Source organism: Bos indicus, chromosome 12 (genome assembly GCF_029378745.1).
Source record: "Bos indicus isolate NIAB-ARS_2022 breed Sahiwal x Tharparkar chromosome 12, NIAB-ARS_B.indTharparkar_mat_pri_1.0, whole genome shotgun sequence".
In the NCBI taxonomy this organism is placed as follows: domain Eukaryota; kingdom Metazoa; phylum Chordata; class Mammalia; order Artiodactyla; family Bovidae; genus Bos; species Bos indicus.
The window spans coordinates 5,304,946-5,330,118 of NC_091771.1; positions in this window are offsets into that span (position 1 = coordinate 5,304,946).

Here is a 25,173-nt window from a genome sequence, read left to right on the forward strand (position 1 = left end):
TTTTAAAATCAAAGAGAGAATAAACTCAAATTATGTAATTCCAATTTTGTAACACTTCCTCTCTTGCACAGTCTACTGAAAGTACTGGCTAATTATATTTTATATGAAACAAGAACATAATTTCCAATGTTTTGACAATCAACAAATTGCACATTAGTTAGTTGTAAATAAATTTATTAGAAACAGTTGTCCTTGTTTGTAGATTCTGCTTTGAAAGAGTAAATTAATTTAAGGGTCATCATTCACAAGAAATGTATTATAATATCAAAGCAATAGTTATGAAAAATCAGAAACAGAGACCAAAGCCTACCTACTAAATAGCAGAAGAAATCTAATATTGCAACAAGATAAAAGAAGAAAGCATGTGAGGTCTATGATATCAGCATGGTGCCTTCTGGTAATCAGATTTTCAGTCATGATTCATTTGGCTCAATTATTTTACTAATAATGTTATCTGTGCTATAATATAAACATTATACTGGTTTCCACTGAGAAATGTAAATTACAGGTTGTCAAGCATCTTTTCTTGAGGATTCTTTCATTGTCAATTAATTGGTAGAAATGTCAGCTTCTTTACACTTTGAGAACAATAGTTCTTGAAGTATATTAGCAAGAATGGCTATATAGAAATCATAATCTTTCTATAATAAGATTTGGATAGCCTAACTAAAACAGGGACTTTATTTGAATATGGCCTGTAATTATTTAGCTTTTGTAAAAATGTCATAATTTAGTCATAAATATCATTTTCCATATGTAGGAGGATGGTTTGAAATATGTCTGATTTTCTTACCAATTAGTATTCATTAGGTAGGCATCCTAGGTGGCAATAGTGAAGAAGAATCTACCTGCCAATGCAAGAGATGTAAGAGATGTGGGTTTGATCCCCAGGTCAGGAATATACCCTGGAGGAGGAAATAGCAACCCATTCCAGCATTCTTGCCTGGAGAATACCATGGACATAGGAGCCTGGCAGGCTACAGTACATAGGGTTGCAAGAGTTGGACGTGACAGAAGCAACTTAGCACACAGCATGTCAGGATTGAGGAATGTGAGGCTTCAGAAAGTGAATAATCCAGTCAGCTTTACAAAAGAATATCTGTATTTAAGTTTAAAGGATATGTCACAGTTTAGGTACTTCAGGCAGTTGATCCTGATCCAGAGATAAGCAAGCTAAAAGTGTACTCCAAAGTGTTTGTGAGTTCACCACCTGTGGAAGAGAATGGAATAAGGCAGGGCTGTCCACAAGGAGAATTTGGGCTAAATTGCATGCTCAGGAAGGCATTACTTCACTCTCCAGCGATTGAAGCTGAAATAGCCTTTTGGAACTCTCTCAAACTTGGGAGATGTGGACAGTTCATTATATACTGATGTAACTTAGTCATTGAATATGGCCTGCCCTAGAAAGGTGGTTTAACTTAGGCAAAAAGGCATCCTCAGCAGAGGTAACTCCCAAAGAGAGCTGAATGCTGAGGGCTTTCTGCAGGCAGTACTCCCAGTAGTGGAGGAATAAACTGCCAATTCCAAATGAGGATTTGAGAAATCTCACTACATGTATATGTAAGTTCAGTTCAGTTCAGTTCAGTCGCTCAGTGGTGTCTGACTCTTTGCAACCCCATGAATCACAGCACGCCAGGCTTCCCTGTCTATCACCAACTCCCGGAGTCCACTCAAACTCATGTCCATTGAATCGGTGATGCCATCCAGCCATCTCATCCTCTATCATCTCCTTCTCCTCCTGCCCCCAACCCCTCACAGCATCAGGGTCTTTTCCAATGAGTCAACTCTTCACATCAGATTGCCAAAGTATTGGAGTTTCAGCTTTAGCATCAGTCCTTCCAAAAACACCCAGGGCTGATCTCCTTTAGAATGGGCTGGTTGGATCTCCTTGCAGTCCAAGGGACTCTCAAGAGTCTTCTCCACCACCACAGTTCAAAAGCATCAATTCTTCAGCGCTCAGTTTTCTTCACAGTCCAACTCTCAAGGTACATATATATGCATGGGTCAAATGTACCCATATGTATATGTATATATGTGCATATGAATATGTATATATACACATATGTATATATAATGTCTGCTAAAAGTACTGGTGAAGTTATGATTCTTATTAGACTTTAATATGTAACAAAATAAAATTAAACTTATTAAAATGTAATGATGTCATGATAGGAAGATAATTTCTCAGTTACACACTATTTTAAGTTAAGACATTAAGATAAAAACAATGACATTTATGTAGTAAAGCAATAGCTTTCTATAGGTAGTAAGACTTGGAATTCTGTCTTTAAAATTATAAATTACATTAAGGTGTACTAGCTACAGATTCACTATATTTCTTGCTGCTGCCCATAAAATAATAACAACAATTAAAAAATGCCTTTAAATGACAATTCTTTTGAATATCAATTTAAAAGAAGAGAAGTGAAAGGCAAAGGGGAAAAAGAAAGATATACCCATCTGAATGCAGAGTTCCAAAGAATAGCAAGGAGAGATAACAAAGCCTTCCTGCATGATCAATGCAAAGATCTAGAAATCTCTTCAAGAAAATTAGAGATACCAAGGGAACATTTCATGCAAAAGTGGACACAATAAAGGACAGAAACATTATGGATCTAACAGAAGCAGAGAATATGAAGAAGAGGTGGCAAGAATATACAGAAGAACCATACAAAAAGGATCTCATGACCCAGATAACCACGAAGGTATGATTACTCATCTAGAGCCAAACGTCTTAAAATGTGAAGTCAAGTAGGCCTTAGGAAGCATCACTACAAACAAAGCTAGTTGAGTTTATGGAATTTTAATGGAGCTATTTCAAGTCCTAAAAGATGATGCTGTGAAAGTGCTCCATTCAATATGCCAGCAAATTTGGAAAACTCAGCAGTGGCCACAGGACTGAAAAAGGTCAGTTTTCATTCCAATCCCAAAGAAGGACAATGCCAAAGAATGTTCAAACTACCACACAATTGCACTCATCTCACATGCTAGCAAACTAATGCTCAAAATTCTCCAAGCTAGGCTTCAACAGTACATGAACTGAGAACTTCCATAAATTCAAGCTGGATTTAGAAAAGGCAGAGGAACCAGAGATTAAATTGCCAACATCTGTTGGATCATAAGAAAAGACAAGAGAATTCCAGAAAAACATCTACTTCTGCTTCATTGACTATACTAAATCCTTTCACTGTGTGGATCACAACAAGCTGTTGAAAATTCTTCAGGAGATGGAAATACCAGACCACCTTACCTGCCTCTTGAGAAATCTATATGCAGGTTAAGAAGCAAGAGTTAAAACTGGACATGGAACCATGGACTGGTTCCAAATTTGAAAGGAGTACATCAAGGCTGTATATTTTTACTTTCTTGTTTAACTTATATGCATATGGCCTCATGCTAAATGCCAGATTGGATGAAGCACAAACTGGAATCAAGATTTCAGGGAGAAATATCATTAACCTCAGATATGCAGAAACCACCCTTATGGCAGAGAGTGAAGAAGAACTAAAGAGCCTCTTGCTGAAAGTGGAAGAGGAGAGTGAAAAAAAGCTGACTTAAAATTCAATATTTACAAAATGAAGATGATGGCATTTAGTCCCATCACTTCATGGAAAATAGATAGAGAAAGAATAGAATCAGTTATAGACTTTATTTTCTTGGACTTCAAAATCACTGCAGATGGTGACTGCAACCATGAAATTAAAAGATGCTTGATCCTTAGAAGAAAAGCTATGACAAACTTAGCATATTATGAAGCAGAGACATTAGTTTACCAACAAAGGTCCAACTAGTCAAAGCTGTTTTTTAAAGTAGTCATGTATGGATATGAGAGCTGGACCATAAAGAAGGCTGAGAGCTGAAGAACTGATGCTTCTGAGCTGTGGTGTTCGTAAATACTCTTGAGAGTCCCTTGGACAGCAAGGAGATCAAACAAATCAGTCCTGAAGGAAATCAGTCCGGAAGATTCATTGGAAAGACTGATGCTGAAGGTGAAGCTCCAATACTTTGGCCATCTTCTGTGAAGAACTGACTCATTGGAAAATACTCTGATGCTGGGAAAGATTGAATCCAGGAGGAGAAGGGGATGACAGAGGATGAGATGGTTGGATGGCATCATTGACTCAATGGACATGAGTTTGAGCAATCTCTGGGAGAAGGTGAAGGACAGGGAATTCTGGCGTGCTGCAGTCCATGGGGTCACAAAAAGTCAGACATGGCTGAGTGATTGAACTGAACTGAAAAATGCCTTTGAATCACACACCTACACATTTTTATATTTTTGTGTTTTATCTAAATTCAAAACATTGATAAAGAATTAAATAAAACGTTAATTGTACAGGATATTAGAAGAAAGATAAGTTGTATTTTAAATATAGAAATAAACTTTTAGGATAATCAAACTACTGCTCAACATGAAAGAAGAAAAAATATATAGATTGCCAGAGAATAAGATGGTAGAGAAATAGGTGGATGCGGAGTACATCTCTCTCCATGATACATCAGGAATACACTGTCAGACACAGAAGTGCATGAATAACACCAGCTGAGAGCAGACAGGAGTACCTGACCAGTGGAAAAGAATATATAGACCCACGCAAAACTTGGTAGGATGAAGGAACTAGGGGAAAAAACAGGAGTGTTAGTAGGATTGGACCTGCTCGCATCGGGATGGGGAGCTGAAGTAGGGGTCCGATCCCCACATTGTGGCAATTGTCTAAGTCAGAGGAGAAACATTTAAGAGTGAAACAGCTGATCTGTGGTAGCCTAAATGGAATGAGAATCAGACAGTCTTTGGTGCAGCCATATATACCCAGGACAGGGACGCTGGTCCCCTGGAAGGCCCATTGGCTGGGAGCTGGAATTCAGGGATTGTGGAGCGATCCAGGGCGAGGGCTGCTGTTGACTGCAGAAAGACAGATCGAGGGGATGCGAGGGAGGATACTGTGGAGGGCATTTCCTGTGGAAGAAAGCCAGGCAGCCATGAAAGCAAGGTTTTAACTGCTAAGTCATGCATAGTGGGTGGAGTCATCACCATAGCCTCTCTCTCCACACGCCAGCATCGGCAGCTGAATGATAGAGAGGCTGGCCCATCAAACGCCTGATGCACTGCACTACTGAGTAGGACACCACCCAGGGTGCTCATTTAGGTGACTGATGCACTGAACTACAGAGTAGGACCGCTCCCAAGGTGCCCCTTTAAGTGCCTGATGTGCTGATCTACAGAGTAGGATCCCAGCCAGGGGGTCTCCTTTAGGTGCCTGACCTGCCAAACAACAGAGAAGGACCCGAGGCAAGGGAGCCATCTAAGTGCCTGAATGGAGGAGCTATGGAGAAAGACTGGCCAAAGAGGCCTTCCGATTGCCAGCTACAAGAGGCTTGAAAGAGGCTTGAAAAATGACTCCAATAGGGCCATATCTCCTGGGGCAGAGGCAGTCTATGTCCCTGCACACTTGGCGACACCAGAGTCCCTGCAAGCCAAGCAGCTGTGCCACCTTCATGCTCAACTCTCACTGGGACAGAGCTGACAGAGGCAAAAAATAGTCTCGTATCTTTGCACACAGGGTCACTTTGGTCGTGTCCAACTCTTTGCAACCTGTAGACTGTGGCCTTCCAGGCTTCTCTGTCATGGAGGGAGGTTCTCCAGGCAAGAATACTGGAGAGTATTGGCCAATACTGGTTGCCATGCCCTTCTAGTGTATGGCACTAGAAGGGTATGTATTTCCTGCAGCCCCTCCTGTCAACTCCCCCAAGTACCTGGTGCTACCAGAACCCCTGCAACCAAAGAAACTGCACCACCTCCACACCTGGCCCTCACAGGGGCAAGCCCAAGTCCTCCAGGGCAGCCTCAGTTGCAAATCCCAGTGGACGACCCACAAGCAGAGGTGGAAATAAAACCACAATTGAAGCCCAGGGGCAGTGTAGCTAAGGAAGGAGACCCAAAGCCTTTCCACCAGCTATACAAACTGCAGATTAAATCCACAGGATCAACTAGGCAGACTGTGTCTATGGAATATGTAAAAGGACATTGAGAGTTCCTGCAAAAGAAAACACACTAAGTCTGATAGCTCTGGGCTTTGGAAGCAAGAACACAAAGGAGTAGGAACAGATTAGAATCTGAACTGCCCCCACAACAGTTCCAGAGATCAGTACAGTGCTGGAGGGCATGCTAGGGAGGTGAGGTGGACTGTGATTCCAGTGAGGAAAAGGATTCTGACAGCAGAGACTCAAGATAAATATTTATTATTCTTATGTTTTGACTTGTTCTGTATATATTTTTCCTTTTTCTTTCCTCCCTCTGTTGTATTGTTGATTTTATTGGCACTATGAAATCTAATTAAGCTCTTGAGTCTTTTCCCCCCCTCAGTCACATTTTTTGCATTTTTTTTTCAGTTCAGTTCAGTCACTCAGTCATGTCCTACTCTTTGCGACCTCATGAATTGAAGGATGCCGGAGTTCACTCAGACTCATGTCCATCGAGTCAGTGATGCCATCCAGCCATCTCATCCTCTGTCGTCCCCTTCTCCTCCTGCCCCAATCCCTCCCAGCATCAGAGTCTTTTCCAATGAGTCAACTCTTCGCATGAGGTGGCCAAAGTACTGGAGTTTCAGCTTCAGCATCATTCCTTCCAAAGGAATCCCAGGGCTGATCTCCTTCAGAATGGACTGGTTGGATCTCCTTGCAGTCCAAGGGACTCTCAAGAGTCTTCTCCAACACCACAGTTCAAAAGTATCAATTCTTTGGCGCTCAGCCTTCTTCACAGTCCAACTCTCACATCCATACATGACCACAGGAAAAACCATAGCCTTGACTAGACAAACCTTTGTTGGCAAAGTAATGTCTCTGCTTTTCAATATGCTATCTAGGTTGGACATAACTTTCCTTCCAAGGAGTAAGCGTCTTTTAATTTCATGGCTGCAGTCACCATCTGCAGTGATTTTGGAGCCTAGAAAAATAAAGTCTGACACTGTTTCCACTGTTTCCCCATCTATTTCCCATGACGTGATGGGACCGGATGCCATAATCTTCGTTATCTGAATGTGGAGCTTTAAGCCAACTTTTTCCCTCTCCACTTTCACTTTCATCAAGAGGCTTTTGAGTTCCTCTTCACTTTCTGCCATAAGGATGGTGTCATCTGCATATCTGAGGTTATTGATATTTCTCCTGGCAATCTTGATTCCAGCTTGTGTTTCTTCCAGTCCAGTGTTTCTCATGATGTACTTTGCATAGAAGTTAAATAAGCAGGGTGACAATATACAGCCTTGACGTACTCCTTTTCCTATTTGGAACCAGTCTGTTGTTCCATGTCCAGTTCTAAATGTTGCTTCCTGACCTGCATACAGATTTTCCAAGTGGCAGGTCAGGTCATCTTGTGTTTCCATCTCTTTCAGAATTTTCCACAGTCTATTGTGATCCACACAGTCAAAGGCTTTGGCATAGTCAATAAAGCAGAAATAGATGTTTTTCTTGAACTCTCTTGCTTTTTCAATGATCCAGCGGATGTTGACAATTTGATCTCTGGTTCCTCTGCCTTTTCTAAAACCAGCTTGAACATCAGGAATTTCACAGTTCACGTATTGCTGAAGCATGGCTTGGAGAATTTTGAGCGTTACTTTATTAGCATGTGAGATGAGTGCAATTGTGCGGCAGTTTGTGCATTCCTTGGCATTGCCTTTCTTTGGGATTGGAATGAAAACTGGCCTTTTCCAGTCCTGTGGCCACTGCTGAGTTTTCCAAATTTGTTGGCATATTGAGGGCAGCACTTTCACAGCATCATCTTTCAGGATTTGAAAGAGCTCAACTGGAATTCCATCACCTCCACTAGCTTTGTTCCTAGTGATGCTTTCTAAGGCCCACTTGACTTCACATTCCAGGATGTCTGGCTCTAGGTGAGTGATCACACCATCTTGATTATCTGCGTCGTGAAGATCTTTTTTGTACAGTTCTTCTGTGTATTCTTGCCATCTCTTCTTAATATCTTCTGCTTCTTTTAGATCCCTACCATTTCTGTCCTTTATCGAGCCCATTTTTGCACGAAATGTTCCCTTGGTATCTCTAATTTTCTTGAAGAGATGTCTAGTCTTTCCCATTCTATTGTTTTCCTCTATTCCTTTGCATTGATTGCTGAGGAAGGCTTTCTTATCTTTTCTTACTATTCTTTGGAACTCTGCATTCAGATGCTTATATCTTTCCTTTTCTCCTTTGCTTTTCACTTCTCTTCTTTTCACAGCTATTTCTAAGGCCTCCCCATACAGCCATTTTGCTTTTTTGCATTTCTTTTCCATGGGGATGGTCTTGATCCCTGTCTTCTGTAATATGTCACGAACCTCATTCCATAGTTCATCAGGCACTCTGTCTATCACATCCAGGCTCTATTTCTCACTTCCACTGTATAATCATAAGGAATTTGATTTAGGTCATACCTGAATAGTCTAGTGGTTTTCCCTACTTCCTTCAATTTAAGTCTGAATTTGGTAATAAGGAGTTCATGATATGAGCCACAGTCAGCTCCTGGTCTTGTTTTTGCTGACTGTATAGAGCTTCTCCATCTTTTTCTGCAAAGAATATAATCAATCTGATTTCAGTGTTCACCATCTGGTGATGTCCATAGCAAACTGGTTTGCTATGACCAGTGCATTTTCTTGGCAAACTCTATTAGTCTTTGCCCTGCTTCATTCCGTATTCCAAGGCCAAATTTGCCTGTTACTCCAGGTGTTTCTTGACTTCCTACTTTTGCATTCCAGTCTCCTATAATCAAAAGGACATCTTTTTTGAGTGTTAGTTCTAAAAGGTCTTGTAGGTCTTCACAGAACTGTTCAACTTCAGCTTCTTCAGTGTTACTGGTTGGGGCATAGACTTGGATTACTGTGATATTGAATGATTTGCCTTGGAAACGAACAGAGATCATTCTGTCGTTTTTGAGATTGCATCCAAGTACTGCATTTTGGACTCTTTTGTTGACCATGATGGCCACTCCATTTCTTCTGAGGGATTCCTGCCTGCAGTAGTAGATATAATGGTCATCTTAGTTAAATTCACCCATTCCAGTCCATTTTATTTCACTGATTCCTAGAATGTCGACATTCACTCTTGCCATCTGTTTGATCACTTCCAATTTGCCTTGATTCATGGACCTGACATTCCAGGTTCCTATGCAATATTGCTCTTTACAGCATCGAACATTGCTTCTATCACCAGTCATATCCACAGCTAGGTATTGTTTTTGCTTTGGCTCCATCCCTTCATTCTTTCTGGAATTATTTCTCCACTGATCTCCAGTAGCATATTGGGCACCTACTGACCTTGGGAGTTCCTCTTTCAGTATCCTATCATTTTGCCTTTTCATACTGTTCATGGGGTTCTCAAGGCAAGAATACTGAAGTGGTTTGCCATTCCCGTCTCCAGTGGACCACATTCTGTCAGATTTCTCCACCATGACCCGCCTGTCTTGGGTTGCCCCACGGGCATGGCTTAGTTTCATTGAGTTAGACAAGGCTGTGGTCCTAGTGTGATTAGACTGACTAGTTTTCTGTGAGTATGGTTTCAGTGTGTCTGCCCTCTGATGCCCTCTTGCAACACCTACCATCTTACTTGGGTTTCTCTTACCTTGGGTGTGGGGTCTCTTTTCATGGCTGCTCCAGCAAAGCTCAGCCCCCTCCTTACCTTGGACGAAGGGTATCTCCTCACCGCTGCCCTTCCTGACTTTCAATGTGGGATAGCTCCTCTAGGCCCTCCTGCGCATGCGCAGCCATGGCTCCTTCAGGTAGCTCCTCCTGGCCGCCACCCCTGACCTCGGACTTGGATAGCTCTTCTCAGCCATTCCTGTGCCGTTGCAGCCTGGCACTCTCGACCGCTGCCCCTGACCTCGGACGTGGGGGTAGCTCCTCTTGGCCACACTTGGTGTGCTGGTCACAGCCGCCCACCCTTACATTTTTTATTGTTGCTATAAACCTCTGCCTCTACACTGGGCTTTTGCAGCTCTGTGGAGTTTTGTTTTTTTCCCTTTCTTTTTTTTAGTTTTAATTTTTAAACCCATTATCATTTTTTCCACATTTACTCTTTTATTTTCTTTTCCTACTGTTCTTTTCCCCTTGCAGTTAATCTTTAATGTGTATAAATCTTCTTTATCTACTTCTATTTAACTTTGCATATGTATTCTTTTTTTTCTTTCCTTTCCTCTCAACATATTTGTTAGTTTTATTTTCATTGCATTACTTCCCAATCGGCATCTTGTTTTAGCTTTGCTTTCCAGTTTGTGCTTTAGTTAGCTTTGTTCTTAACAGGTAGATATAATTTTTGGTTACCTTTGTTCACCAGCTCAGTCTATTGTACTTTAGTTTGTTGGGCTGTTTTGATTTCGCTTATGGATATATATGTATATGTGTATATTCAGTCATACTTTTTATTGTTGCTATAAACCTCTGCCTCAACACTGGGGTTTTGCAGTTCTTGGAGTTTCCTTCTTTTTTACCTTTTTTTCTTTTTTTGTTCTTTCTCTCTCTCTCTCTTTCTCTCTTTTTTTTTTTTTTTACCTTTTTTATAATTTTAATTTTTTAAACCTATTATATTTTTTCTACATTTATGTCTTTGTTTCCCTTTCCTACTGTTATTTTCCCCTTGAAGTTAATCTTTAATTTATATAAATCTTCTTCATCTACATCTATTTAACTTTGCTTATCTATTTTCTTTCTTTCCTTTCCTCTCAGCATATTTGTTAGTTTTGCTTTCACTGCTTTATTCCCCACTTGGCACCTTGCTTTAGTTTTGTTTTCCAGTTTGTGCTTTGCTTAGTTTAGTTCTTAACAGGCAATATAATTTTTGGTTTCTTTTTGATAACTTATGGTGAAAGGTGTCAGGTTCATGATCTCTGAAGAAGATTTAGCTTAGGGACCAGGGACCAGGCTTGATCACTCAAGAGCTTTTGTGTAACAGAGTTTTATTAAAGTGAAAAAGGAACAGAGAAAGCTTCTGACACAAAAATCAGTAGGGAGTGGAGAATGCCCACTTCGCTAGTCTAAGCAAGGGAGTTATATTCTTTTTAAATTAGTTATTACAATCAATCAAAAGAACTGAGGATAGTCTCAGAGACTTCTGGGACAATATCAAATGCACCAACATTCAAATTATAGGGGTCCCAGAAGAAGAAGAGAAAAAGAAAGGGTATGAGAAAAATTTTGAAGAGATTACAGTTGAAAATTTCCCCAACATAGAAAAGGAAATAGTCAAGTCCAAGAGGCAAAAAGAGCCCAACCATCTCATCCTCTGTCGTCCCCTCCTGCCCTCAATCATTCCCAGCATCAGGGTCTTTTCAAATGATGTGAGCTCTTCACATCAGGTAGCCAAAGTATTGGAGTTTCAGATTAAACATCAGTCATTCCAATGAATATTCAAGACTGATTTCAGTGCTCCAACCACAGGATGAATACTGGCTGAATAGATACAAAAACAAAACCCATATATATGCTGTCTATAAGAAACCCACCTCAGACCTCAAGACAAATATAGACTGAAAGTGAGAGGATGGGAAAATATATTCCATGCAAATGGGAAGCAAAAGAAAGCTGGAGTAACAATCCTCATGTCACACAAAATAGACCGTACAATAAATATTACAAGAGATAACAAACGACACTACAGAGTGAGTAAGGGATGAATCCTAGAGGAAGACATAACAACTGTAAATATCTAGGCACCCAGTATAGGAGCAACTCAATACATAAGACAAGCACTAACAGACATAAAAGGAGAAACTGACAGTAACACAATAATAATAGGAGACTTTGACACCCCACTCACACCAACGGATGGATCATCAAAACAGAAAATTGATAAGGAAACACAAGTCTTAAAGGATACATTAGATGAGATGGATCTCATTGGTATCTTCAAGACATTCCGTCGAAATGCAGAAGAATACACCTTTTCAAGTGAACATGGAGCATCCTGCAGGATAGACCACATCTTGGGTCACAAATCAAACCTCAGTAAACTTAAGAAAATTGAAATTGTATTAAGCAGCTTCTCCATCCCTGTTGTAAGAATAGATATCAACTATAAGAAAAAAATCTGTAAGAAGCACAAACACATGGAGATTAAACAACATGTTTCTAAATAACCAAAAGTTTCCTGAAGAAATCAAAAGAGAAGTAAAAAACATTGTAGAAACAAAAACAATGAAAACACAACTCAAAACCTATGGGATGCAGCAAAAGCTGTTTTAGGAGGAGGTTTTAGCAGTACTATCTTACTTCAAGAAACAAGAAAAACATCAAATAGACAGCCTAAATATACACCTAAAACAACTGGAAGAGAAGAACAAAAAACACCCAAAATTAGGAGAAGGAAAGAAAACATAAAGTTCTGAGTAGAAATAAGTGAAAAGGAAAAGAAACAATAGTATGGATTAATAAACATAAAACCTGGTTTTTGAGAAGACAAACAAAATTGACAAGCCTTTATCCAGACTTATCAAGAAAAAAAGAGAAGAATCACAACAACAAAAGTAGAAATGAAAAAAGACAGGTTACAACTGATGCAGAAATACAAAGGATTATAAGAGACAATTATAAGTGAACACGGATTATAAGTGAACAACTATATGGCAATATAATGGATATCCTGGAAGAAATGGACAGATTCTTTAGTTCAGTTCAGTCACTCAGTCGTGTCCGACTCTTTGCAACCCCATGAATCGCAGCACGCCAGGCCTCCCTGTCCATCACCAACTCCTGGAGTTCACTCAAACCCATGACCATTGAGTCGGCAATGCCATCCAGCCATCTCATCCTCTGTTGTCCCCTTCTCCTCCTGCCCCCAATCCATTGGAAAAGCATCAGAGTCTTTTCCAATGAGTCAACTCTTCACATGAGGTGGCCAAAGTACTGGAGTTTCAGCTTTAGCATCAGTCCTTCCAAAGAACACCCAGGACTGATCTCCTTTAGAATGGACTGGTTGGATCTCCTTGCAGTCCAAGGGACTCTCCAGAGCCTTTTCCAATACCACAGTTCAAAAGCATCAATTCTTTGGTGCTCAGCTTTCTTCACCGTCCAACTCTCACATCCATACATGATTACTGGAAAAGCCATAGCCTTGACTATGCTTTTAAATATGCTATCTATGATGGATTCATTTTGATATTTGGCAAAACTAATACAATTATATAAAGTTTAAAAATAAAATAAAATTAAAAAAAAATAAATATGCTATCTAGGTTGATCATGACTTTCCTTCCAAGGAGTAAGCATCTTTTAATTTCATGGCTGCAATCACCATCTGCAGTGATTTTGGAGTTCCCCCAAAATAAAGTCTGACTCTGTTTCCACTGTTTCCCATCTATTTCCCATGAAGTGATGGGACCGGATGCCATGATCTCAGTTTCCTGAATGTTGAGCTTTAAGACAACTTTTTCACTCTCTTCCTTCAATTTCATCAAGAGGCTTTTTATTTCCTCTTCACTTTCTGCCATAAGGTTGCTGTCATCTGCATATCTGAGGTTATTGATATTTCTCCTGACAATCTTGATTCCAGCTTGTGCTTCTTCCAGCCCAGGGTTTCTCATGATGTACTCTGCATAGAAGTTAAATAAGCAGTTAACTTAAATAAGAAGTTAAATATACAGCCATGATGTACTCCTTTTCCTATTTGGAACCATGTCCAGTTCTAAATGTTGCTTCCTGACCTGCATACAGGTTTTTCAAGAGACAAGTCAGATGGTCTGGCATTCCCATCTCTTTCAGAATTTTCCACAGTTTATTGTGATCCACACAGTCAAAGGCTTTGGCATAGTCAATAAAGCAGAAACAGATGTTTTTCTTGAACTCTCTTGCTTTTTCGATGATCCAGAGGATGTTGGCAATTTGATCTCTGGTTCCTCTGTCTTTTCTAAAACCATCTTGAACATCTGGAAGCTCATAGTTCATGTATTGCTGAAACCTGGCTTGGAGAATTTTGAGCATTATTTTACTAGTGTGTGAGATGAATGCAATCGTGTGGCAGTTTGTGCATTCCTTGGCATTGCCTTTCTTTGGGATTGGAATGAAAACTGGCCTTTTCCAGTCCTGTGGCCACTGCTGAGTTTTCCAACTTTGCTGGCATATTGAGTGTAGCACTTTCACAGCATCATCTTTCATGATTTGAAATAGCTCAACTGGAATTCCATCACCTCCACTAGCTTTGTTTGTAGTGATGCTTTCTAAGGCCTACTTGACTTCACATTCCAGGATGTCTGACTCTAGGTGAGTAATCACACCGTCATGATTATCTGGGTCATGAAGATCTTTTTTGTACAGTTCTTCTGTGTATTCTTGCCACCTCTTCTTACTATCTTCTGCTTCTGTTAGTTCCATACCATTTCTGTCCTTTATCGAGCCCATCTTTGCATGAAATATTCCCCTGGTGTCTCTAATTTTCTTGAAGAGATCTCTAGTTTTTCCCATTTTGCTGTTTTCTTCTATTTCTTACATTGATTGCTGAGGAAGGCTTTTTTTAATCTCTCATTGCTATTCTTTGGAACTCTGCATTCAGATGGGAATATGACCCGCAATCCCACTCCTGAGGAAACCAAAATTGAAAAATACACATGTATCCCATTGTTCATTGTAGCACTATTTACAATAGCTAGAACATGAAAGCAACCTAGATAATCTATCAACAGATGAATGGATAAAGAAATTGTGGTACATATACACAATGAAATATTACTCAGCCATAAGAGGAAACACATTTGAATCAGTTCTAATCATGTGGGTGAAACAAGAATCTTTTATACAAAGTGAAGTAAGTCAGAAAGAGAAAGACAAATATCCTAGTCTAATGGGTATATATGGAATCTAAGAAAATGGTACTGAAGAATTTATTTACATGCCACCAATGGAGCAACAGACATAGGGAATAAACTTATGAATATGGGGAGAAGAGAGGAGAGGGTGAGATGTATGGAACAAGTAACATGGAAACTTACATTACTAAATGTAAAATAAATATGCAGCAGGGATTTGCTGTATGGGTCAGGAAACTGGAACAGGGGCTCTGTATCAACCTAGAGGGATGGTATCAGGAGAGATGGGAGGGAGGTACAAAAGGAAGGGGATATATGTATACCTATGGCTGATTCATGTTGAGCTTTGATAGAAGACAACAAAATTCTGTAAAGCAATTATCCTTCAATAAAATAAATAAATAATAAAAAAGAAAAATGTGTAATAGATATGACATCAGATCAGATCACATGTATGCATATATGAGCTTCAAAGAAAAAGTGTGGTACTGAAGATAATAAATATATGCAAAATTAAAATATCTTATATAATATATATTCTAGAAATGCCTTCAAAGATACATGAATGAGATTATTTTCATTACAATGGATTATGATGCCAGGTTTGATAATAAAAAATTACTTGCTATTCTATCTACTTGCTATTTCCAGTTCAAAATATTAGATACCTTCAGGAGAAAGTGTGTGAAATAAAATCTATTTATCTCTAGTGACCAGAATTCCAAAATGTAACATGGGGTTTTCAAAGTTAAAAATATGTTTATAAGCAACAAAAATTATTATAAGACAGTATATTTGAAATAATATGAAATGTTAAATTAGAAACCTTAAATTATCTAGTTAATATTTATCTACAAAGTTTATCTTTGTCTTAAAAAGCAACATGCTGCAATAGAACTTTCTGTTTATTCTAGCTTTAATTTAATATAATTTTTATTAACAAATTCACATGTCAGATCACACATTTATAGGTCATTTCTGTGTAAAAGAAAAGTAGACATTATTATTTCAATGGATAAAAAAAATTGACTCATATATTGAAGAAGGTATTAAGTTAGTAAAATTCTGTGAGTTCTGAATTAACTACTGTAAATTCAAACTAGTGCATTGGAAGGTTCTCCAAAAGACTGTACTATGACCCTGTATTAGATGGTGTTATGACCCTTACGGACCACTAGGAGGCACTGATTTGATAACGCATAAAGAACGTGGAAAACAATGCCACTCTATAACGTTAGAATGCTGGGTTAAAGAGTTTTGACACTGACAAAACAAGAGTAAAGATAAGTGTTGCTTGTTTGACCATTCACTCTTTATGTTTGGGTGAACAGTGTCAGTGAGCCAGAAATAAAGGCTTAGGTATTATGTGTGTTCTCAGACAAGCAGTCCTCCTACAGTATTTCTGCTTTGAATGCTTGTCATGAATGTGATAGGCAGGAAGCCATGGCAACTAGAAATATACGAAAGGCATCAGAGAGCAAAGCTAAGCCACTCTGCTGCTATGACAAATACTATATTTGCGTTTTCCTGATTTACCTAAATTAAAGCTTTCAAATCAATCTGTGTAGATTTTTTTTATTAGTATTTCTCTTTGAAAGATAATCACACCCCCTCAAAGACTGGTGGAAGAAAAAAGAAAAACAAAGGCATACATAATTTAGTCTTACATAATACTCTGTTTTTACAAGTAATTTCTAAAAAAAAAGAAAGAAAATAAAGCTATGAATAAATGCAATTACAGTTGATATCATTTACTTCCCAATGGATATACATGTTGCACACAAAAAGTTCTGTATAATAATAAAATAAGTATTTAAATGTCTATTAACTATAGCTTGGGATTGGATTAGTTATTTCTCTGCACAATTAAACAAATGTTTAATTGAGCTTAAACTCACACTTCAAAAACTAAAACTAACAAAGGAACTATATCAGATATAGAATTTCACAGAATGCTTCTATCTCTCAAGCCTTTTTTCTTTCTGCTATAACTTACTTAAAGCAGTATCTTGCTCCATTCAACCTCTATCTTATATATGGATGATTTCTGATACAATAGTAGTAAAAATCGGCTTATTTTGGGAGGATTCTGTTCTATATTATATGAAAACTTTGGAGACAGCTATATATTGAACACTATAATATTCTTAGCTTATAATTGAAATAAAGCAACAGTATACAAATTAAAAACATAGAATTTTTGCTTCAAATATAAATGTGTTCAGCCCTTGAGGTGAAGACAGTTTACCCTCTATTTTATGTCCTCCCCTCACTAGAGGACCATCTAACTCTACCCATTGTTAACTGCATATTTGCTTGTCTTTATCAGAAATGACAGAAATGAGATCCTGATGAAGAACTTCTGTCTATAAGCCAGAATCATAGAAAACCTTTGCCTGAGAAGAAGCAGGTCTCATCTGGATTGCACAGGGCAAATATACTAGAGTGGTTAAGCATGAGAGCTCAGAGGACAGTTTACTTGGGTCAGTTTTAGCACACTTCCTTTAAGCTAATTTCCTTCAATGTGATGGAGGTTGTAATCACACTCACCAGATAACTTTGCTAAAGGAAAATCACTTAGCAAATCACCTGGTGCACAGTAAGCCATTGATAAATGTTAGTTTTATCATCATCATTATCATCATCATCATTGTTGTCATCCTCCTCATCAAAGGACTTTTTAGACACTTTAGTTCAGGAAAAAGGATCTTGTTTATCAGCTCAGTTCTTTCAGTAATTTGGCAGAGTACAAGTAGAAAAAATTCATACAAGTACACTTGCAAAAACTTTTCAGAAAATTTTATGTATTAAAGGTTTCCTAAGTTTTAATTATTTTTAATAGGGCAGCATTAATTTAAGAGTAGAGGTTCTACAGACAGAATACATTACAAATTTATTGTTTTTAAATCTTTCTTAATTAACTTTGCATGGCTACTTTTAAGCACTTCTAGTAGATTTCTCATTCTTGTGTTAGAAGTTATCCTGAACTTCAGATAGCCTTTTAGGGAACTTTCACAAGCTTATATCCAACCACTGTTCTCTGAAAACTAGCAGCAAAGTCGGTGCTATCCTCTCAAGAGAACAGTGTAAGGTTTCTTCAGAGTGCTTAAGAGGCTAGTGAAAAGAACTGGAAAAAAAAAAAAAAAAAGAAAGAAAGAAAGAAAAAGGAAAAAACAGTCATTTGTAAAATCAAGAAAGGTAACGATGAAGAGTAGTTCCAAGTTCAGGCTTGACAACCAGACCGTTTGATTCTGATCTTAGCTTCTCACCTCACTGGCTGTGCACCAGTCAGGACAGGGTAAGTTTGGCTGTGATAACAGACACATGCCAATTTTTTCTTGGTTTAAGATAATTAAAGTTAATTTCTCATTCACAGCTATTTTATCTTCAAGTGTTTACAAGGGTACTCGCCACATATTCACTGATGAAGGCTTCTGCTTGGCTTATCCTCTAAGATAATAAAAGTAGGTAAAAGAAAATATGATGGATTTTATGCTGGTTCTGAAAGCTTATGCCCAGAATTGACAGGTACTTGTACTTACATTGTATTACATAAGCCAAGTATCATTACCATCTCTGAATTTAAGAAGAAGATATATAATTTTTCTTAAGGAAGATGGCTCAAATATTAATGAAGTAATGAGATAGTCTATTGTATGTAGCACTAAGTAAAAATTTTACCCTTCAAGTTTTTTTATCAGTAAAGTGAAAATCATAATAAAACCTTTTTCATAAGGTTGCTGTGAGAACCAAATAGGATAATAATTTTAAAACACTAAAGAGGTTTATCTGAACCTGATAAATGGTTAATTAATGGCTTTTGTTACTCAGATCCCATGTGAGAAAAATCATAACTTAAAGATCAACTGTTTCAAGAATAACTAATATTTTAATGATCATTTCACAAGTAATAATTGATATTCACAGCATTGCTTCTGAGGTATTATTATTTTAATTTGAAAAATGATATATTTATTTATGATTGATCAAGTCATGGCTCAAATATAACTCTTCCAGCTCAGAAAATAAGACATGTGAACCTTAGGAGGACCAAAATTGAAAAAAAGAGCTAATGAATCATCTGCTCAGAAAAATATATAGTGCAAAATTTTGCATAAAATTTCCAAATTTTACTGACTCCCTGAAATACAAGTATGTTAAGAACTCCATTTTTATGTAATAAAACAAACATGGACTCATGAATACAGAAAGCAAACTAGTGGTTAGCAATGGAAGAGAGGTAGGGGGAAGGACAAGATAGGAGAAGGTATTAAGAAGTAAAGGCTAGTAGGTATAAAATAAATAAGATACAAGGATGTAAGGTACAGTGTAGGGAATAGTCCATGGGGATTCTCCAGGCAAGAATACTGGAGTGAGTTGCTACACTCTCTTCCAGGGGATCTTCCCAGCCCAAGGATCAAACCTGGGTCTCCAGTGTTACAGGAGGATTTTTACTGTCTGAGCCACAGGGGAAGCCCTATAATAATTTACATGGAATGTAATCTCTAAAAATATCAAGTCACTATGTTGTATACCTGAAACCAATATAACATTGTAAATCAGCTATACTTCAATTAAAAAATAACCCCATTTATAGAAATTCTTTCTGATGGAAAGTCAGCCTTACATTCAACTTGCATTTTGACAATAAGACAGAACATCCATCAGAAAATCATTTATAGTTTTTAATGTACATTGCAACATCTTTAAGAGGTGAATGAAAGTACCATTAATTATTTTGCAAAACTATTTGAATAAAATAATAAATTCATGGGCTGTCTAATAGGAGTAACTTCATGCTAAAAATAAAGACTAATCAATGAGTCCTATGAGTGGAACTTATTATGATTGTATGAAATGAGCCTAATTCTATGCTTGAACTCTAGTTCTATTGTCTTACCAGTGACTATTTCAATTTACTTGTCTGGTTCTAGTAATGATCTTCAAATATCTAGCTATGGAAATGGAATATTCTTAATTTTATCAAAAAGTAAACTGTACCTATTTTATACTTATTGTAGTAGATAGTGACCAGAGAAGCCCACTATTAATCCCTCCCTTTTTCCATCAAGATATAGTCTTGGGACTTCCCTGGTGGTACAGTGTATAAGAATCTGCTGTCACTGCAGGGACATGGGTTCAATCCTTGGTCTAGGAAGATTCCACATGACATGAAGCAACTAAGCCTGTGTGCCTCAACTACTGAGCCCATGTGCCTAGAGCTCATGCTCTGCAACAAGAAAGGCCACTGCAGTGAGAAGCCGGTGCACCACGAGGAAGAGTAGCTCTTACTTGCCACAACTAGAGAAATCCTGCACGTGGCAGCAAACACCCAGCATGGCCAAGAATAAATAAATAATTTTAAAAAGGATGTAAAGTCTTCTAATTTTAAATATGAGCTGGCCTTCTTTAACCAAAAAACTGTGGAAAAAACAATGACTAACTCTATCTGTGCCTAAGCTTTAAGAAGCCTGGGGTCTTACAGTAACGTGCTCTCAGTAACATGCTTACAGTAACGTGGGGAAGAGAGCCTTCTTGTAAGGAGAATGACTAACTTGAAGCAATGTGCTATAACAAAGTCCCAACCTGCCATGTGGATACACCCTGTACAAGAACACTAGAGGCCAGTTGTGCATGAAGCTGTCTTTGATTTTTAAAGCAGCCTGGCCACCTGTTTAGTGCAAGTGAATGATTTCAGCTGGTGCTTTACAGAAGAAACATCTAGCAGAGAGAAGAGCCAGTCTGGTGGAGCCCAGCCAAATCAGAACTGCAAGAAATAGCAAACTGATGTCTGTTGTAAGCCATTAAGTTTCAGAGTGACTTGTTATACTGCAATAAATAATTGAAGCATGTATTCAATATGCATAGTTTAAATGATCTTACCTATAGGGATTTGTTAGTTAAATAAAATGAAAGGCTTAGCTCTCAGGAAATGAAAACCTTATTTTGATTGTTCAATAAGACGGTTGATATCTTTCATGTTGTTTTCAAGATATGTATGTATTATTTTAAAAAAAATATATAATGATTTTTCAATATTTACAAGTTGATTTTAAAACTTAAAAATATGCCTGAAAATGAAATGTGTAAAATGGAACCTGGAAAATGCATATATGTAAATAGAGTAAAATAATGACTTTTGTATAGCCAGTTCATAATTATAAGCATGTTACATAGTTACTCCAAATCCTTCCTTGTCTGTTTAGTGTGGATTCTAGATAGATCCATGCTTAATTTTCTGATCACATTTCCCTATATTGATTTCTTCTCCTTTTGTAATATTGACTAGTTCTATCTCTTTTCAAACACATCCTTTCAATGTTCTATGCATTATTGCAACTCCTGTCTCTACCCTGCTTGACTTTCTTAACTATTCTTAGCTTTTTCTCCAAACTGCACTTAAGTTCAGCCCTATCTCTGAAGCTTTCTGTGAAATCACCTATCAAAACTTAATCATACCATCATCTATTGTATTATTATCTACTGTTGTGTAACAACATTATCATAAATATAGGAGCTTGAAACACCACATGGTTCAGTTTCTGCGAATCTTGGCCAAAACTTAGTTGAGTTCTCTGTTTCATGATTCCACAAAACTGAAATCAAGGTGTTGACCATGACTACAGTCTCATATATTGCTTGTCTGGGGAAATATTTGCTTTCAAGATCACATGTTTCTGGACAGCTTAGTTCCTTGCAGGCTGAGAACTGAGAACCTTGGTTTCTTGCTGGTTGTTGCCTAGAAGTCACCCTAATTTGCTTATCATGTGGTCATTTTCATAGGCCAACTCTCCACCTAGCATCTTGCTTTTTCAAAGACAACAGGGGAGATGGTTTCTCAGGAAAACAGAAATTGTAATCTTATGTAATATCATCACTAAACTGACATCAGTCACTATTATGGACTGAATATTTGTGTCCCCCTGAAAATATATATATTGAAGCCATAATCCCCAGTGTGATGGTACTTGACATGGGGCTTCTAAGAAAGTAATTAAGTGAGGCTATAAAAACAGAGCCCTGGTTCCATAGAAGAGAGAGCACAGAGCAGATTCTCATTTTTCCTCTGTGCATATGCACCAAGGAAATGCCATGTGAGAATGCAGTGAGAAAGTGGCCAATACATAAGCCACGAAGAGAACCCTCGCATGAAATGAAATAGACCAGAATCTTGAACATGGATTTTTCCAGCCTCTGGATATGTGAGAAATAAATGATGTATAAAACACTCAGATACTTTTCTAAGTAGCCCCCAGATACTAATTACCTCCAAAATATTATTTTGATTAAAACACGTAAAGGGTCCCACTCATATTCAAAGAGTGGGAATTTAAGCAAGACATGAATACCAAGAGGTGGAGATCATGTGGGCTACGTTAGAGCCTGTCTACCACGATTCCTTTTTATTTTCTGTTATTCTATTATGCATGCATCCTGCTTTGGGACATAAGTCAACCTTTAGATCTATTCTCATGTATTCCTAAGGTGCTTCCTAGGAAGCACTATTTGATTCTGTCATTACCATACAAGTGGAAGATACTGTGTCATTTCTGAATGGCAGATTTAAAAGCCAGTGGTTGATTCACCTTGTTTTTTTCCCCATTTGCTTTGATGATTATCAAAGCATGCCACAAAACAGACTCTGTCAACCTGGATCCTGGAACAACTATGATGTGCACAGTTCTCCCATCAAACTCTATTTGACATGTAGTATGAATAAGGAAATAATTTTTATTGGGGTGAACTAAAGAGCCTCTAAGTCAAATCAAGTCCCTTATGATTTTGCAGTGGAAATGAGAAATAGATTTAAGGAACTAGGTCTGATAGATGGAGTGTCTGAAGAACTGTGGACGGAGGTTTGTGACATTGTACAGGAGGCAGTGATTAAGACCATACCCAAGAAAAAGAAATGCAAAAAGGCAAAATGGTTGTCTGAGGAAGCCTTACAAATAGCTGTGAAAAGAAGAGAAGTGAAAAAGAAAGGAGAAAAGGAAAGATATATCCATTTGAATGCAGAGTTCCAAACAATAGCAAGGAGAGATAAGAAAGCCTTCCTCAGTGACCAGTGCAAAGAAATAGAGGAAAACAATAGAATGCAAAAGACAAGAAACCACTTCAGGAAAATTAGAAATACCAAGGGAATATTTCAAGCAAAGATGGGCTCAATAAAGGACAGAAATGGTATGGACCTAACAGAAGCAGAATATATTAAGAAGAGGTGGCCAGCAATCCCACTGCTGGGCATACACACTGAGGAAACCAGAACTGAAAGAGACACGTGTACCCCAATGTTCATCGCAGCACTGTTTATAATAGCCAGGACATGGAAGCAACCTAGATGTCCGTCAGCAGATGAATGGATAAGAAAGCTGTGGTACATATACACAATGGAATATTACTCAGCCATTAAAAAGAATACATTTGAATCAGTTCTAATGAGGTGGATGAAACTGGAGCCTATTATACAGAGTGAAGTAAGCCAGAAACAAAAACACCAATACAGTATACTAACGCATATATATGGAATTTAGAAAGATGCTAACAATAACCCTGTGTACGAGACAACAAAAGAGACACTGATGTATAGAACAGTCTTATGGACTCTGTTGCAGAGGGAGAAGGTGGGAGGATTTGGGAGAATGGCATTGAAACATGTATAATATCATGTATGAAACGAGTTGCCAGTCCAGGTTCGATGCACGATACTGGATGCTTGGGGCTAGTGCACTGCGACAACCCAGAGGTATGGTATGGGGAGGGAGGAGGGAGGAGGGTTGAGGATGGGGAACACATGTATACCTGTGGCGGATTCATTTTGATATTTGGCAAAACTAATACAATTTGTAAAGTTTAAAAATAAAATAAAATTTAAAAAAAATTTTAAAAAAGAGAGAGAAAAAAAAAGAAAGTTAGAAGAAGAAAAAAAAAAGAATACACAGAAAAACTGTACAAAAAGGGTCTTCACAACTCAGATAATCACGATGGTGTGATCACTCACCTAGAGCCAGACATCCTGGAATGTGAAGTCAAGTGGGCTTTAAGAAGCATCACTATGAGCAAAGCTAGCGGAGGTGATGGAATTCCAGTTGAGCTATTTCAAATCATGAAAAATGATGCTGTGAAAGTGCTGCACTCAATATGCCAGCAAATTTGGAAAACTCAGTAGTGGTCACAGGACTGGAAAAATCAGTTTTCACTCCAATCCTAAAGAAAAGCAATGCCAAAGAGTGCTCAAACTACCGTACAATTGCACTCATCTCACACGCTAGTAAAATAATGCTCAAAATTCTCCAAGCCAGGCTTCAACAATATGTCAACTGAGAACTTCCAGATGTTCAAGCTGTATTTAGAAAAGGCAGAAAACCAGAGATCAAATTGCCAACATCTGTTGGATTATCAAAAAAGCAAGAGAGTTCCAGAAAAACATCTACATCTGCTTTATTGACTATGCCAAAGCCTTTGGTTGTGTGGATCACAATAAACTGTGGAAAATTCTGAAAGAGATGGGAATACCAGACCACCTGACCTACCTTCTGAGAAACTTGTATGCAGATCAGGAAGCAACAGTTAGAACTGGACATGGAACAACAGACTGGTTCCAAATAGGAAGAGGAGTAGGTCAAGGCTGTGTATTGTCACCCTGTTTATTTAACTTATATGCAGAGTACATCATGAGAAATGCTGGGCTGGATGAAGCAAAAGCTGGAATCAAGATTGCCAGGAGAAATATCAATAAGCTCAGATACGCAGATGACACCACCCTTATGGCAGAAAATGAAAAGAACTAAAGAGCCTCTTGATGAGAGTGAAAGAGGAGAGGGAAAAAGTTGCCTTAAAGCTCAACATTCAGGAAACTAAGATCATGGTATCTGGTCCCATCACCTCATGGCAAATAGATGGGAAAGCAATGGAAACAGTGAGAGACTTTTTTTTTTTTTTTTTTTGGGAGAGGGGGGTTGGTTTCCAAAATCACTGCAGATGGTGACTTCAGCCATGAAATTAAAAGACACTTGCTCCTGGGAAGAAATGTTATGACCAAGCTAGACAGCATACTGAAAAAGTAGAGACATTACTTTGCCAACAATGGTCTGTCTAGTCAATGCTATGGTTTTTCCAGTAGTCATGTATGGATGTGAGAGTTGGACTATAATGAAAGCTGAGCACCGCAGAATTGATGCTTTTGAAATGTGTTGTTGGAGAAGGCTCTTGAGAGTCCCTTGGATTGCAAGGAGACTGAACCAGTCCATCCTAAAGAAATTAGTCCTGAATATTCACTGGAAGGACTGATGCTGAAGCTGAAACTCCAATACTTTGGCCGCTTGATGTGAAGAACTGACTCATTTGAAAAGATCCTGATGCTGGGAAAGTTTGAAGGCCGGAGGAGAAGGGGAAGACAGAAG